Source organism: Neovison vison, chromosome 9, assembly GCF_020171115.1.
Source record: "Neovison vison isolate M4711 chromosome 9, ASM_NN_V1, whole genome shotgun sequence".
Lineage (NCBI taxonomy): Eukaryota > Metazoa > Chordata > Mammalia > Carnivora > Mustelidae > Neogale > Neogale vison.
This window is the reverse complement of record NC_058099.1, coordinates 22,469,879-22,486,494: the sequence shown is the minus strand read 5'-3', so window position 1 is coordinate 22,486,494 and position 16,616 is coordinate 22,469,879.

Here is a 16,616-nt window from a genome sequence, read left to right as displayed (position 1 = left end):
ATAGGGGGTACGTTTACATGGGAGATGACAATAAATCCTGTGCTGTAGAAAGGGGAAGTACAGGTCTTCAGTGACCATCCAAACCACCCTCAGCTGACATCTCTCCAACGATCTTCCAGATACACAGTGACTCAGTTGGAGGAGGTTCTGACTGCCTCCCACCTTCACAGGACCAATATAGAGTGGTTATGGGGGAAATGCCACAATTTCAGAGAAAAGGGAACTGGAAGGCTCGCATTTATGCTAAGAGCCCAGACTCTGCCATTAGACACCTTGTTCTCATCCCCACTCTACCACTTAGTAGCTGGGGAACTCTAGAAAAGTCTAAATAGCCTTTCTATGCCTCAGTTTCCTCGTCTGTAAAATGGGGCTAATAATACTTCACGCTGTTACAAGGGTTGAGTGAGCTAAAATATATGTAAGCTACTTAGAACTATGCCTTGGACACAGTAAACGCTACATGAGCTATGATTACAGGCTGTTAAATGGAATGGTGAAATCCCTCTGGAATGACGGCAGAGGTGGAAGGGGAGACTGTAAAACAGGTGTCAGAGTCATAAGTGAATTAAGTAATCAGGAAAGCAGTAATGAACAGTGAACTCTATAACATGACTCTCCAAAGAAAAGGATTTTTGCCCCAAAGGGAGGAAGATGAGGTGGGGTAGATCTGGCCTTAAAGAGCAAGCCCCCTACCTATAGGGACATGGGAAACTTGTGTCCCATTGTGGCAAGGAGGTGACATTCTGTGAGGAAAGCGAGGTGCAGGGGAATTGTTTGGGACAGCCCAGTGAGGGAAGATTTGTTTGGGCAGACAGGTAGTGGGAGAAGAGGACAGACAGGTGACGTCAAGGCCTTTCCATCTGAAGGGCTGGTTCTGTATATTAGAACTCCCAGCTCTAAGTAGAAATTCCAACCCCGTGCCTGGGTGGCTCAGAGGGTTAAGCCTCTGCCTTCCGCTCGGGTCATGATCTCAGGGTCCTGGGATCGAGTCCCACGTCGGGCTCTCTGCTCAGCAGGGAGCCTGCTTCCTCCTCTCTCTCTCTCTGCCTGCCTCTCTACCTGTTTGTGATCTCTGTCTGTCAAATAAATAAATAAAATCTAAAAAAAAAAAAAAATTCCAACCCCAACTGACTCACACCAAAAAGAGAATTAGTAACTCATATTACCAAGAACTCCAGAGGCCTAAAGATGTCACATTGCCACTGTCTCTCCTGTTTCATTCTCAGTAGGCTCGCCGTATTCTGTGAGACTAACCCAAGGAGCTCCAGCCTTAGGTTCCCTACCATCCTCCTATCCCAGAGGAAAAACTTTCCTCTCCTTTGTTCTGGTCAATGTCCTGGAGGCTGACCTTCATTGACTTGAGGAGGGGTGGGAGCAAGGGCATCAACCTAGCTTGAGCCATTTGGACTAGGAATGTGGATAATCCAGAGGATTAGCAGAGAAAGGGGAAATGGATGCCGGACAGGCAAAAATGCTCCATCCCCATCATCCAGAAGAATAGAAACAAGGGGCCTGGGTGACAAACTTGCGTCAGGTTTCTGGGTCAGCTCCGTCTGAGGCTCCCTGGGGGCCTGGAAAACTAGGTTTGTTGTCATTGCACAGGTCCAAATTTGAAGAAAATGCAGCTCTAAGTTTTCTAAAGTAAGTTTTTGTCGGATCATAGATTTCCCTAAGTGTGGCCCTTGACAATCTTGTTTAGCATAGCTGGGGGTACTTGCTGACACTGTAGATTCCTGGGCCACACCCAGACACATAGATGAGGTAGATCTCTGGAAATCAGCATCTTAAAGAAGTCGCCTACAGGACTGGATACACTTTAGATTTCATAGACTGCCCTGGCATCCGCAGAGGAAGGCAGCATTAGTTTAGCTTGAAGACTGCGACTGGTACAGCCACTATGGAAAATAGTACGGAGGTTCCTTAAATTTTTAAAAATAGGTATATCATAAGGGCACCTGGGTGGTTCAGTTATAAAGTGTCTGCCTTTGGCTCAGGTCATGATCCCAGGGTTCTGTGATTGAGTCCCACATCGGACTTGCTGTTCCGTGGGGAGCCTGCTTCTCCCTCTGCCTGATGCTTCCCCTACTTGTATTCTCTGTCAAATAAATAAATAAAATCGTTAAAAATAAATAGATATGCCATATGATCCAGTAATTCCACTGCTAGGTATTTACCCAGAGAAAATGAAAACACTAATTTGAAAAGATATATGTACTTCTCTGTTTATTGCCCCATTATTTCTAATAGCAAAGATATGGAAACCCCCTAAGTATGCATGGCTAAGATTAATTAATTAATTAATTAATTTTTAAATGATTTTATTTATTTATTTGACAGAGAGAGAGAGATCACAAGTAAGCTGAGAGACAGACAGAGACAGAGGGGGACGCAGGCTCCCTGAGCAGAGAGCTCTGATGCGGGGCCCTGAGGAGGAGAGCCTTGAGCTCCTTCTCTGAGCAAAGAGCCCGATGCGGGGCTCGATCCCAGGACCCTGACACCATGACCTGAGCTGAAGGCAGAGGCTTAACCTATTGAGCCACCCAGGTGCCCCAAGATGAATTAATTTTAAAAATGTACACACACACACACCCCACACGTGCACCCAATGTAATATTAGCCATAATAAAGGATGAGACCTTGCCATTTGCCAACAACACAGATGGACCCAGAGGGCCCATCTGATGCTAAGTGAAGTAAGTCAGAAACTGTCTGACATTCCATAGGATTTCACTTACATGTGGAATCTAAAAAACACAACAATGAATAAACAAAAAGAATCAAACCTATACATACAGAAAACAAACCAATCGTTGCCAGAGGGGTGGAGGGTGGACAGATGGGCAAAATGGGTGAAGGGGAGTAGCAGATCCAGGCTTCCAGTTATGGAATGAATGAGTCACAAGGAATAAAAGGCACAGCATATGGAAGATAGCCAATAACACTGTAATAGCGTTGCATGGGAACAGATGGCGGCTATACTTGTGGTAGGCAGAGCATGATGTGTGGAGTTGTGGAATCACTGCTACACACCTGACACTGATGTGACATTGCATGTCATATATACTGAACTTAGATAAATAAATAATACCAGTCCCTGGTGTGGGGAGTGGGGTTGAACACTGTCTAGCAAGAGAGTTGAGATAGGAACATGGTATGTGATATAAAACTGGGAGCTCAAAATACTATGGTAGAGGAGATACTTGAAGGAAAAGGAATAACTGTACACGTGTGTGATAGTCATTAAGTGCCAAGTCTGGAGCAAGGGGTCTTGCATTACTTTTTTCAACATCCCCTAGGAAATAGGTACTACTCTTCCATTGTACAGAGAAGAAAATTAAGGTTCGAAGAGGTCATCTCGTCACACCAAATGCACACTGATTCTATTCAATATTGTACTATGGGTTCTTAGCCAGAGCAATTGGATACAAAAAACAGATAAAAGTCATCTGGATTGGAAAGGAAGAAGTAAAACTCTCTTGGCAGATGATATGGTCTTATATATAGAAACTCCTAAAGGTCCTAAAGACTACTAGAATAAGCAAGTTTAGCAAGGATGTAGGATTTGACACAATATACAAAATTCAAAAAGAATGAATTACTTGTATACAAATTTAATAAAAGTAGTATAAGACTTGTACAATGAAAATTGCAAAACTTCATTAAAAGGAATTAAAGTGCTAAACAAATGAAAATACAGCCCATGTTTATGGACTGAAGACAATATTATTAAGGTAATTATTAAAATTATTAAGCTAATACTTCCCTAATTGATCTGTAGATTGAATAAAATCCCTGTCCAAATCCTAGGTGCCTTTTTTTGTTGAGGTGAACAAGCTGTTCCTGAAGGTTTATACGGAAATCCAAGGGACATGAAATAGCCAAAACAATCTTAAAAAGAACAAAGTTGGAGGATTTATACTCCCTAATTTCAAAACTTACTACAAAGCTACAATATTCAAAATAGAGTGGTACTTGCAGAAGGATAGGCATATAGGTCACTAGGATAGAACTGAGAGTCCAGAAATAAACCTGGGTTTTTTTATTTATGATGAGTTGATTTTCAGCAGGAGAACAAAACCATCCAAAGGAGAAAGTATAGTTTCTTCAACAAATGGTCCTGGGATAATTGAATATCCACATGCAAAAAGAATGAGGTTGGACCCATACCTTGCACCATTCACAAATATTCACTCAAAATGGACCAAAGATCTACATGTAAGAACTAAAACTATAAAGCTATTAGAAGGAAACATAAGATAAATTTCTATGACCTTGGATTAGGCCATGATTTTGTAGATATGACACCAAAAGAAAAAGCACCCCCCAAAATGAGACACATTGAATTTCTTCAAAATTTAAAAAAAAATTGTGCTTCAAAGGATACCCAAGAAAGGGAAAAGATAACCTACAGAGTGGAGAAAAATATTTGTAAGTCATGTAATTGAGAAGGGACCCAATTTTAGAATATATAAAGAACTCTTACAACTCAACAGTGAAAAAAAAATTGGCAAAGCATCAGACATTTCTCCAAAGGAGATATACGAATGGACAATAAGCACAAGAAAATATGTTCAATAACATTAATCATTAGGGACATACAAATCAAAACTACGAGGAGATACTACTTTACACACACTAAAACTGCTATGTGAAAGACAATAACAAGTATCGGTGAAGATGTGGGGAGATTGGAAGGCTCACACACTGCTGGTGGGAAAGCAAATGGCACAGCTGCTATGAAAAAGTCTGGCAATTCCTCATACATTAAACATAGAGTTACCATACAATCTAGCAACTCCACTGCTAGGTGTATACTCAACAAAGTTGATAATACACGTGCACACAAAAACTTGCACATGAATGTTCATGGTGACATTATTTTTGATAGCTAAAATGTAGAAGCCATCCAAATGCCCACCAACTGATGAATGGATAAGAAGATGTAGTGTTCCCACCCCATGGAATATTACTTGGCCACAAAATGGAGTAAAGTTACGATCCATGCCACAACATAGATGAACCTGGAAAACAGGCTCAGAAAAGAAGTCAGCCAGAGAACATACTGAATGATTCCATTTGTCTGAAATGGCCAGAATAGGCAAATCCATAGAGTTAGGAAGTGACGGGTTTCCAGGAGCTGGGGGATCTGGGGAATGGGAACTACCAAGGGATATGGAGGCTGTTTGGGCGGGGGGGTTGTTTCTTTTTTAGGTCTCAAATATGTTCTGGAATTAGATAATGGGGGTGATCATACAACTTTGTGAATATACTAGAAGCCATTGAAGTATAAAACAAAATTGGGATAAGGATATCTATTCTGCCTTCACAAAATCATCTTCTATAAGTAGATATGTTCTACAAATTCTTAAAAAAAGAAAGAAAGAAAGAAAGACAGAAAAAGAAAAAGAAGCCTTTTCACAGAAGCCAGGTGAATCCAGTTCTTGTAATTTTACTTTGGAAAACTTCTTTCTCCAAAACATGTGCATTAATGGGAGTAGAATATCTTTGTCCAATGCCATTAACCACTGGTCTAGAGCCAAGGGTGATCCTGACTCTTGTGCCTTAACAAGTTGTGCCTTAACATCTTGTTAATCTGTAACCACAAGTCAACCAGGAAGTTCATATATTTTATGATCTTCTCCTTACCCAGGTATGGTAAGTCAGATCATTCAGTGGAGCTCTATTAACAATCCAGCTCTGCACAATTATTCTTACAAATGGGTAAACTTTAAGGGAAGGAAGCTGATCCCATAAAGGAGTTTTACATATTAGGATCCCTAACCCATAACAGAAGGGTTCAATCAAAATACATGGTTGTAACAGATGTCAAATCCTAGAACCATTTAGACTTCACTTGGTGACAAGGAAGTAATTATTTTTTTAAAGATTTTATTTATTTATTTGACAGACAGAGATCACAAGTAGGCAGAGAGGCAGGCAGAGAGAGAGGGAGAAGCAGGCACCCCACTGAGCAGAGAGCCTGACGTGGGGCTCCATCCCAGGACCCTGGGATCATGACGTGAGCCAAAGGCAGAGGCTTTAACCCACTGAGTCACCCAGTCACCCCACAAAGAAGTAATTAAATGGCCCAATAAGCACATTCAAGATTATTCTGCTATGGCAGTTTTGAGGGTATGGTCAAAGTGTCACAAGCCAAGACATAAACATATTATCGGTCAGACTGTTACATGGTATTGGCCTTTACATTTTGATTATCATTGTAACTTGGCCCATGTTTGTGAAACATGTTCTATTATGACTCTCCTCCCAAGGAAGCATGGTTAAGTCCTGAAATTAGAATCTTTATCAGAAATAAAGGGGAATTGAAGAGACACTAAAACTTAAAAATGTATCGTTGTAAGTCAACGTATACAGATGTGAAGTGATCTTTATTTTGCCCATAAAGGATATCTTTACTCCAATAAAGCACTTGGCGTTTCTTCATTTCTCTTTCCACTGCTACCTTCCTGGTTGTGCCCACTCCATCCCTTACCTGGACCACAGCCATACCCTTGTAACCGATCTCCCTTCCACCATTCTTGTTCCCTTACACACCATGTGTAAATCTGAACACATCGCTCACTTGGAACCCTTCAGTGATCTCTTCATCAGTCCCTGCATAAAACACAAATGCTGACCGCGGCCACGGGATCATGCTTCCCTCAGTTCTTCTCTCCAGAGTGTTCCCACTTTGGGATCAACTCCAGACTCATGAAAGAAGACATAGGAGTCAGACCCACAAAGACCAAAACATCAGTCTTTTTTCCTAAAAACACCTCTGTTTGGAGAGCAGATGTGCAGCTCTAATCAGACCTTCTTGGGAGCCAAAATTTCCTTGTAGAAATACTAGGGCTGAGGTATAGTGGTTTCATCTCCACTTACTTCAGGGCCCTTCCCATCTTATTTCTTGCTGATTGTAGAAACCAGCCAATTATTTGTCTCACACTAAACTGGTGTGTTTATGGCATCATTACCATGTTAACACAATTCTTAAAACAACTGTAGACACACTGAGCTTTCCTCTTAGATTTATCCCTTTTCTAATGTACAGGACATTAATTATAGTGTTACTCCCACTTAGTCCTTTGCTCAGGAACACATTTGGAAAACTATTAGAAATCTGATAACTGAAATGTGTCACCTAGCACCATCCCACCTCTGCCCAAACAGACCAAACAGACCAGTGAGTCAATTCTATTTAATCCTGAGTTGGGGGCAGGGTCTTAGGAAATAACAGGTTACTTCATGAACATTATTATCAAAACTATTCATAGATCCCAAACAGATATAATCACATTTAACTTCTAACACCTAAAGACAAGCTATGAGTTCTTAGTGGAAAATGTGGGTTGACCACCAAACACATAATGAAACAAAACACGACCTGCAAAGTGGCTGAGTAAAAAGGTAATCTGTCATGTGAGCTCTCTGGTTTCGGGACACATCAAGATCAAGTAATGTCACCAGGACCTAGTTTCTCTTCTATCTTTGGTTCTACCACCTCTGCTTGGCCCTATTTTCAGACAAACTTCTTTACTGTGGTAGCAATTTCGTTGCTTCAGTTTCAAACCTAAATTCCTATCACTTCAAATCCAGGGGAAAAGGGCAATTTTTTTCCCTTTCTCAGGAGCCCCTGTCCAGGTTTTATTGTGTCCTGTTGGTTGTGGTTGAGAGGATCAGTCATCTTGGTCACATAAGGGACGAGGCCAAGGTTATATGTGCCACTGCTTTGGCTGGACTGGGACAATGAGAAATAGGATTCTGTAGAAGGAATCTTCAGGGACCACTCAGCTTCTTTAGGATGGCAGGCTGTGATTTAATGGGCCCTCTTAGATTTCCTATCATGTGGGGGCTGTACTTCTCTATGCAGAAAAGAGAGAGGGATGCTGGGTACAAAAAAACCCAAAAAACCAAAAAAACAAAACAAAAAAACCACCAAAAAACCACCACGTCTTTATAGTCTCTGTATGTCTAAAATTATCAACTGTTAGGACAATCTTTACTTCAAATTTGGCTTCTAGAGCCATGTAAGCAGCTCTAGCTATGAGGGAATAAGCAGGAAAAAACTGGAAAGACTGTGTCCAGCATCTTAGCACCAAGTTCAACCACCTTTATCATCACTTCATAAGCCAATAGCCCAAGTGACCCAGTATCCTCCAGCACGTCTGCAAGATACAAATTTCATGATCTGGAACCAAGGTGCTTCTCTCCTATCTAGGGAAGAAAGAAGGGCAGTGTTTCCAGCCTATAACCATTAGCATAATTAAATTGCTTCATTATAGGACCCAAGGACAAGTAGCAAATTAGCATCAACCCCTGATCCTCAAGAGGAAATATGTTATTTTGGAAAAGTAAGAAAGTTAAAAGGAATACAATAGAATGTAGCAGCCAAGAAGTAATGATAACGTTTTTCATGTTATAGGTTTTCAATGTATTCATATTATTAAACTTAATCATAGGGTAATTATTTATATGAGAAGTTAATTTTATCAGTCATGATAGGCTAAAGGAAAGGAAGAGTCCTAATAAGGGAAAGACGTGATTATGCTCAAATTTTGTAATCCTTAATTTTTAATTCATCTAACATTCCAGGATTGTTTCCAGTTTACGCTTAGGTCAGTTGAAGCAGGAGGCATTTTTGTGAAATTCCTCAAGCCACTGATAAAGCAGAAGCTTAAAGCAAACAAACAAACAAAAAACCACCTAGTCCCCTAGGGCCCAGACTTCAGAAGGCAGTACCATGCTGCTTCTGCTTTAAAAATGTTCCTTGTCTTCTTTGTCTCTCATCCTGATATCAACGTTAAAGGGCACTTTCACATTTTTGTAATGGATGTTGCGGTTTGTATGATACTAGTTCACAGTTGCAAGCAGCTGAAGCTTATGCTGTATGATTGATTCTCATGGAATGTCTGGTAATGACAGGAGGAGGCTTGGAAATTGAGCGGGGGGGGGGGGGGGGGGAGGCTGGTGGGGGAGGGGCATAGCAGCATGGACCGCAAACCCAAATCAGCCAGAAACCCAGTCTGGTTGAGGGCTCTCTTGCCACCTGGCCACTGAATATGCCGATCCCACTGGATTATAGTTGGATTAAACAGATTGCCTAATTAAGACTGAGTTTTTAAGAAACAATGCATGAGTTTTTAAAAGTATAAGTATGTGTCATGATACTGTACTGATACATGTACTGGAGATAGACTTACACTGAAAAATTGTACTAAAAATTATTTGTTTTTTAATCTGAAATTCAAATTTAATTGTACTTTCATTTGCTGAAATGGCAACCCTCTACTGGACGTATCTGCTGTTGCCACTACTGTCCTTGAAAACCAGCTCCCATAACCACTCACACAGATTTTTCAGGCCATTTCTGGATCTTGGCATCATGGGTTCCAGAAAGAGTCTCATCGAAGTAGTTATGTGTGATTGGTAGAGCCTCTGTTCCATGCCCCTGCCCTGACTGTGGGAAGGTCAGAGAACTGATGGTGTCTCCACTGTTCATGGAAATTGGCCTCTGTCTTCCACTAAATCTTAAATTCCTCAGACACGGGGTGGGGGTAATAGTGAGGTTCAGATACTGGGGAAGAAAAAAGATCAATGTCTACCCTGTTTTCCTTTAACATAAATTCCCCCTCTTTCTCATTGTCTAATGGCTGGTGAGTTGGGGGCCAGGCAGAATAATATAATTCTCTTTGCCAGTGACTGCTTCAAGAGCCCAGATCTAAGCCAGTTAGCATATGGCGTTCTCTTGGCCGCAAGGACTGTTGCAGGATCGGCCATGTGATCCAGTCTGGACCAAGGAGATGAGAGGAAAGCACTAGAAGATTCTGGGGAAACTTACCTTATTCCTGAGACTTACATGAAAAAATGAGCTCATCTTCCTCCAGATACTGTTTTGGGTGCTCAAGAGGCCTAAAAATCCTACACCATCTTGCTTCCAGCCTGAGATAAACAAGAGAGAGAGAAAACAAAGGCAGAAAGTATCCTGGTACTTGCAGAGAAGTCGAGCTGGAACCACTGGATTAAGTCCCCTGACGCCTGTCCTACATCTGGACTTCAGTTCTGGACACCAATACATTTTTGTTTGGCTTAAGTAACATCAAGTTGGGTGTTCTCGTACTTATAGCCAAAAACAACCCAACTGAAAAGGGATTCATGAATATGAGAGCCAGTTTTGCAAGCTTTGTCATTTGTTGAATTCTGGAAGTTTAGCATAATGTGTTTTGACTGAACTAGAAATTATTGCTATTATGAAATTGTGAGGCAAAGATTAGTATTTAAATTAATGCAACGCAAACAACTGGAGAGCAGCTCCATTAAGTCAGGGAGAGAAGCGGCTTATGATTAGTGCCAGATTCTTGCTCTTTTTGCATGAACGCCCCAAGGATGAACCAGCCTCTCAGGGAGTACCCTCTGAAGAGAGAAACATTTAAATTCCTGGAAGGGCCGGCAGTACAAACAGAAGCAAGATTTTGGAAAACATTTCTCACCCTCTTTCTTTCTTCTTGAGGTGAACAGCTGCTTCTTTGGCCTGCCTAGCAACCTCTCCCCCCTTCTTTGGGTGCTAACACCTGGATTTTCCTGGGGATACTCTCTCTCCTCCATTTCTTGTTGTCCCATTGGGACCAGCCATCCAGGTGCCACACTTGCTCCTACCATGAGGCCCAAGTGTGGGCAGGTGACTTCAGACCAAACTGTCTGCAAGAACGTAGCTCTCTAGGGAGTGATGCAAGAGGGAAACTCACTAGAATCTTTCCTAAAGGGACCCTTCTTGGGTCCCTGCCCTCGACACCCCTGCAAATGCCTGAGTCCCGGCCTTTCTGAGACTTCACTCTGGAACCCTCCCCAGCGGCTTTGTATCAGGTAACCAGGGTGAATTTCTCTTGCATGCTGCCAAAAGCTTTAGCTGACATGCTCCACCAAAACAATCCTTGAACACACCACGCCTTTCTATAGGAGCTACCTCCTTAATTTTTACGAGGCACGTATATAAATCTTTTTATAATAACTCCCATCGTTTGCCTGAATTATCATACAATTATTGATAAAAATTTGATTGGGAGCTAACATAATGGAAATGACAGTCAATTTTAAGGATTCCTTTGAAAAACACATAACACTTATCCTGTCCAAGGCATTGATTATGTGCTTAATCTTCATGATAATCTGGTGCTATAAATACTATCGTTATCCCCATTTTACAGATTTTGAACCTGGAGCACAGAAAGGTCAACGAACATGCTCAAGGTCACACCGCTAGTAACTAACAGAGCTGCAACCTGACCCAAAACAGCTTGACTCTGGGCCGTGCTCTGACGCATGAAGATCCGGCATCATCCAAAGGCTGAGACAAACTATAAAACGGACTTCTAATGCAGGAGATTAGTCCTGTGAAAAAGCATCTTGATGATACAATGTCTTCTTCGTCCAGAAGCAAGAAAGATAAACAGTCGGCTGAAGCCTCTGGGTTCCAACTTTCAATTTTTGAACCAAACGAAAACTGCTTCAGATTTCCAGGGGGAAAAATCCTCATCTAATTAGCGAGCAAGCAGGAGCGAAGTCCGAACACCTGCTGCTGTTTTTTCTTTCACTGTTGCCAGGGGTTCTGTGAGCCGCCTCGGATCAGTAAGTAATTATAATGGAGACTGAATAGCATTAATTATGTAACCTTAACTTACTAGGTTTATTTCCATTAAAATTGCCCCATAAAACTGGGATATTTTAAAGGCTGCCATAGAAGAAGGGAACGCAGAGGACTAAACCCTTTTTTATATTTGACTCAGCTGAGAGTCATATCCTGCACAGTGTGAATTCTCTCGTGTCACCGTAGTTAACTCTAGTCAATATCTACAGAAGTACGCGCCCATCCATTCAACGAAACCTACTAAGTACCTGCTAAGTGACGAGCTCCGTCCTGGGTACTGGGACTATGGCAGGGAACGAGCAGTTGAAAATCCTGGCCCTTCTGGCTCTTAGAGGGAGCTGTAATGCCACAGCCACAAAGTTGAAAAATCCTGAATTTCTCCCATCTCTTGATTGCTTCCACTCCAATGAATGCAAGGGTGGGTTCACCTGAGGGTTGTGCTGAGTGTGGGAGTTCGTGCAAGGTTAGCTGGCCTGGTACTTACAAAGGTGCGCAAGGGAACGACACTGTGGCTGCAGACTGACTGCTTGGCAGAGGCCATAATATAACGATTCGTTATTGACTGCCCAGGATTGCATATGAGTACGCCATGTGCTTCATATATTCTAACACTTTTCGAACAACCTAAAATCTAAAGGCAATAGCACTGCATCTCCTCAGACTGCTGCCTCAGGCTTGTCCTTTCTCCTCTTGTCCCCATTTCCAAAGGCAGAATCCTTCCCCACCCCCCACACCTTGGGCATGAACTTCTTGCCTGAAGACCACAAAGACTAACTAGTGTGAAAATGGAAAACCAAGAACCGAAGGCTTGGTCTCAAAATAACCCACCAGTTGTTTATTTCAGGGGAGTTAATTTCAGAAGGAAAATGGGTCAAGCTTGGGACAAACAACTCTCCTGGATCCTACAGGTACAGCAAGAGGCTGGGACGCCATGAAACACGCACCAGGAGAGGACAGTCAGCTGGTGGCATGGGGTGGCTTGGCGGCTGGGAAGAACTAACTCTTCGTGATGAACTTACCTGGTGAAGCCGTTCCAGCCACCAGCGGGGAGGAGGATGCCTAGAACTTCCTGCAGGTGTCGCAGCTGATGATGGAAGCCTAGAATCTGCAGCTGCTCTTCAGGAGCTTGAGGAAGACATTGGCCGTGAAGGTGACCTTGCTGAATGGATGCATCCAGGTCTGTCACACGGCACCAACCACACCTGGTGACAGGAACTACTCATGGAGATGAGGCTGCAAACGAAAGTCCCAAGCCAAAACCAGGGGATGGAGCATTTATGGAAGTGATTTCTTCACCAAGGAATGAGCTGGAGAAGAGACCTGGTACTCTGGTGGCTGAAGGACACCCGACAATGGACACCAGCTGCTATTCCTGCACTCTGGCGCCAAACCATGCAAATGCGAAGCTGTTGGAGGCCCCTTCCTGGAATTTGAAGACCAAAGGACAGAAGCCATATGTTTCTGTAAATGAGACCACCAGACCTCCTTCATTAAGACTTTGTGTTCTGCTTAGTTTCATGTAGATTTGAAATGAGCTTTTTCATAAAATACAAGCAACACAGAATGTAATCTATCAATCAATCAATCAATCAACAATTTGCCAATGTACCTGTTTTTACACCTTAACTTCTCTGGAATTGAGAGTGGACTTAGAAGCCAAGGCCTCTCCTAGGTTCGCAAGGTATGGTAGTGATGGAAACATCGCCTACAATATCACGCTTGGACATGACTGTTTCTGTGTTCAGCATTTCCGTTGAATTATGAGCATTGCTACTGCATGTGTTGAATTATTTGTTATTTATAACAGCTTTCTGGTTCTTGCTTGAAACCTTCTGTTGACACCTGCTTCTAAGATCATCTTGCAGAATGGGTGCCATTGACAGGGAAGAAAGTCTCCCAGATAGGGCAGGGAGCAGGTGAGGCATGCATAGGGGGGAACTTCTTTGAGAGATGCTGCTTGGCTCATCTTATTGATGGAACAAGGGCTGGTTTTGCTTGGGATAGCAAACAAGAAAACACTGGGTTCTAACTTAATTGGTAGGTTTTTCTTTAATAGTATACAAGGTGTCTTACAAAAAAGGGCAACTTAGAGTTGATAAAATGAAGAATTATTAAGCTCACTTTATAGATGAGAAAGCTGAGACACAATCATGTGAGTTAAGCTGCTGCACACCCCAAAGATAGTAAGTGAGAGAGCCAGGATTTTATCCTGAACTGTGCAATCTAAGGTCTAAACACTTAGGTAACTATTGTACTGTACTATTCCTTGGTATTTATGTTGATCAAGGAAGGCTCTGGTGATCTGACTTACTCAATTAGCCAACCAACTGCATCATGGGTGCCCCATATACTGGGGGCAGGTCCAGTAGTGAGCAAGGACCTGGAGCTACCCTCACAGAGTGCATAGCCGAATAACGGGATAGGTCTTAATCGCGTAACAGGAATAAATGTAAAGTTGTAACATGCAGTAACAGAAAGGAGAAAAATACAGTGCTATTCAAATATAAAATGAGGGGCCCCCTTTTCTTTCCTTTTTTAAGATTTTATTTATTTATTAGAGAGAGAGCGTGTGCAAGTGAGCATGAGTAGGGGTAGGGCCAGAGGGAGCATCAGACTCCCCGCTGAGTGCAGGGACTCGGGCTTGATCCCATGACCCTGAGATCACGACCCGAACCAATATCAAGAGTTGGATGCTCAACTGACGGAGCCAGAGAAGTCAGAGAAGGCTTCCTGGAAGAAGGCTTTACTTTCAAGTAAAGGTAAATAGGCAAAGAGGTTGGAGGTAAGAGCATCTCAGGAAGAGGACGTAACATGTGCAAAAGGTCTTGTGGTGGGAAAGACATTAGCACCTTCTCAAACTAGAAAGCAGCCAGAGTGGCCATAGGGAGTGTGTGTGCGTGTGTGTGCACGCGTATGCACACACAGATGGAGGCCGGAGTGTTCTGAGATGGACGTAGAGAAGTAGGTTGGGGTAAGATCATGCGGAACCCGGCAGACATGATGAAGATTTAAGTCTTCATCCTGAAAGCAATGATGCTCTCCCGGAGTCTCACTGTCCCATTATTGTTCCCTAGCTCTATTTCAGTAAATCTGAAACTGTCCCAAATTCTGATTCATTCTCTGTGGGTGAGAGTAATTTTTCTGGAAGCCCTGATAAGCAGCTATCCTATATAACGTACAATTATTTCCCCTACTATTTAAAACAGTTCTCATTGCTTGCTCTGGCAAGCAACTTAAGTGATGAAACTTAGCCATAAATAAGAGAGAGATTTAAAACGGAACTTAGATATGGTACTATGGTTGTCTCGGTCTGTTTGGGCTGCGATTATCACAAAATTCCCCAGATGCAGTGGCTCACAGTTCTGGAGGCTACAAATTGGAGATTAGAGGGCAGACATAGCTGGGTGAGGTCCCTTTTCTGGGATGCAGACTTGTCACATGATGGAAGGATCTAGGAGCTCTGTGGGGTCCCTTTTATGAGTGCTCTACCCTCAGGACCTACTCACCTTGCAAAAGCCCCACCTTTGGTAATGGTATTTTAACATAAGAATTTGGAAGGGGACACCAACACTCAGACCATAGCAGTGGCTCTCCAGACCTGTAAATTAGTACGTATAGAAAGACCGTTGAAACAAAGTTTATTTGCCAGTATGTAAACATGTGGTGTAGAGAGATGCATGCAATGTACTGCGAGGTCATACATATGAAACATACTGTATTTAATTCATTCAAAGATGCACATTTTTTTCACTGAAATTATGACCTGTCTTACAACAAAATACACATCTTATGTGTCACATATGAACTGTCAGCATCTGTTCTTGGTGATATATAAAATAATAGTCTTGTAGTTGCAATACAATCAAGTAGAAAGTCCAAGAGTCGAGTTTATGGAGGCAGAGCCAAAGACAGGTAGTGGGGTTTACATAACTTATTGAGAAGTGCTCTTTCAAAAAGCCTGTAAGGGAGGAAGTGAAGCAGGAGAGGGAAGGAACAGAGATAAGCAGGGTCTCAAGTCAAGACTAGCCTCTGGCTGATCCCTCATAGGAAGTGGGTTCTAAAACATAAGCCCATCACGGTTTTACTCTCTTGAGGCAAGAGGTCTTTTGCGCCACCCAATTAGCTAGTCATTGACTAGGGACTGCTTTTTAGAGAGGTTCTAACTTCTTGGGCAAGAGGCTCCTATCAGCCAAGGGTAATCCTCAGAAGAAGCCAGGGAGCTGGGAGCCATTATTAGCCAATAGTCACAACTGATCATTGGGGACCTCCACTTGGGGTAGGTGACCTGAGGGACATTACAGCACCCACTAGAAGAATCCCGCTCAGCTTCAAGGTTCACAGTGCCCACAAAGTAGCAACCAGCCCATCTCGAGAAGAATACTCATTATCTTGTCATGGTGTGATCTTCAACGTCCTCAATAATATCCTTAGAATAGACTCACCACCAAGTAGCCTAGGGCTATATCTCCCAGGTCCCCTAAGGACAAGGCAAGGGGATGTTGTCACAAGTCACAAATACCACAGGCACCGAGCCACTGGGATCTGCTTGTGGCCAGTCTGGCTCCCAAAAGGAATTCCCAGACTCTTAACACCCCGTGTGGGGCAGGAGGTGGGTGGGTGGTGGTTAGCCCAGAGATGAAAGCATAAAGCAGGTGGGAGTGTGCATTCTGTCCCCTGCCCCACCTTTCTAGAATCTTGTCTCCCCTGCTAGCATCCTTTTCTCTACCCGGATCACCTCCACTCTCCCTCTGCCTGATCTCTAACTTTGAACTGTTCTCAGAATGTTTCTTTCTTTCCTTTCCCCACAAAGAACTTAAATTAAAAAAAAAAAAAAAAAAAAAAGTGTTACTTAGCAATTTTATGTGTTACCACCTGGGTATATTTGCATTTTAAAGACCACTGGCAGAAGATCCTGTTTACCATGAGGAAATGAATAACTATTGGTGTAATTCAAGGCATCTGGGGTCCTTTAAAT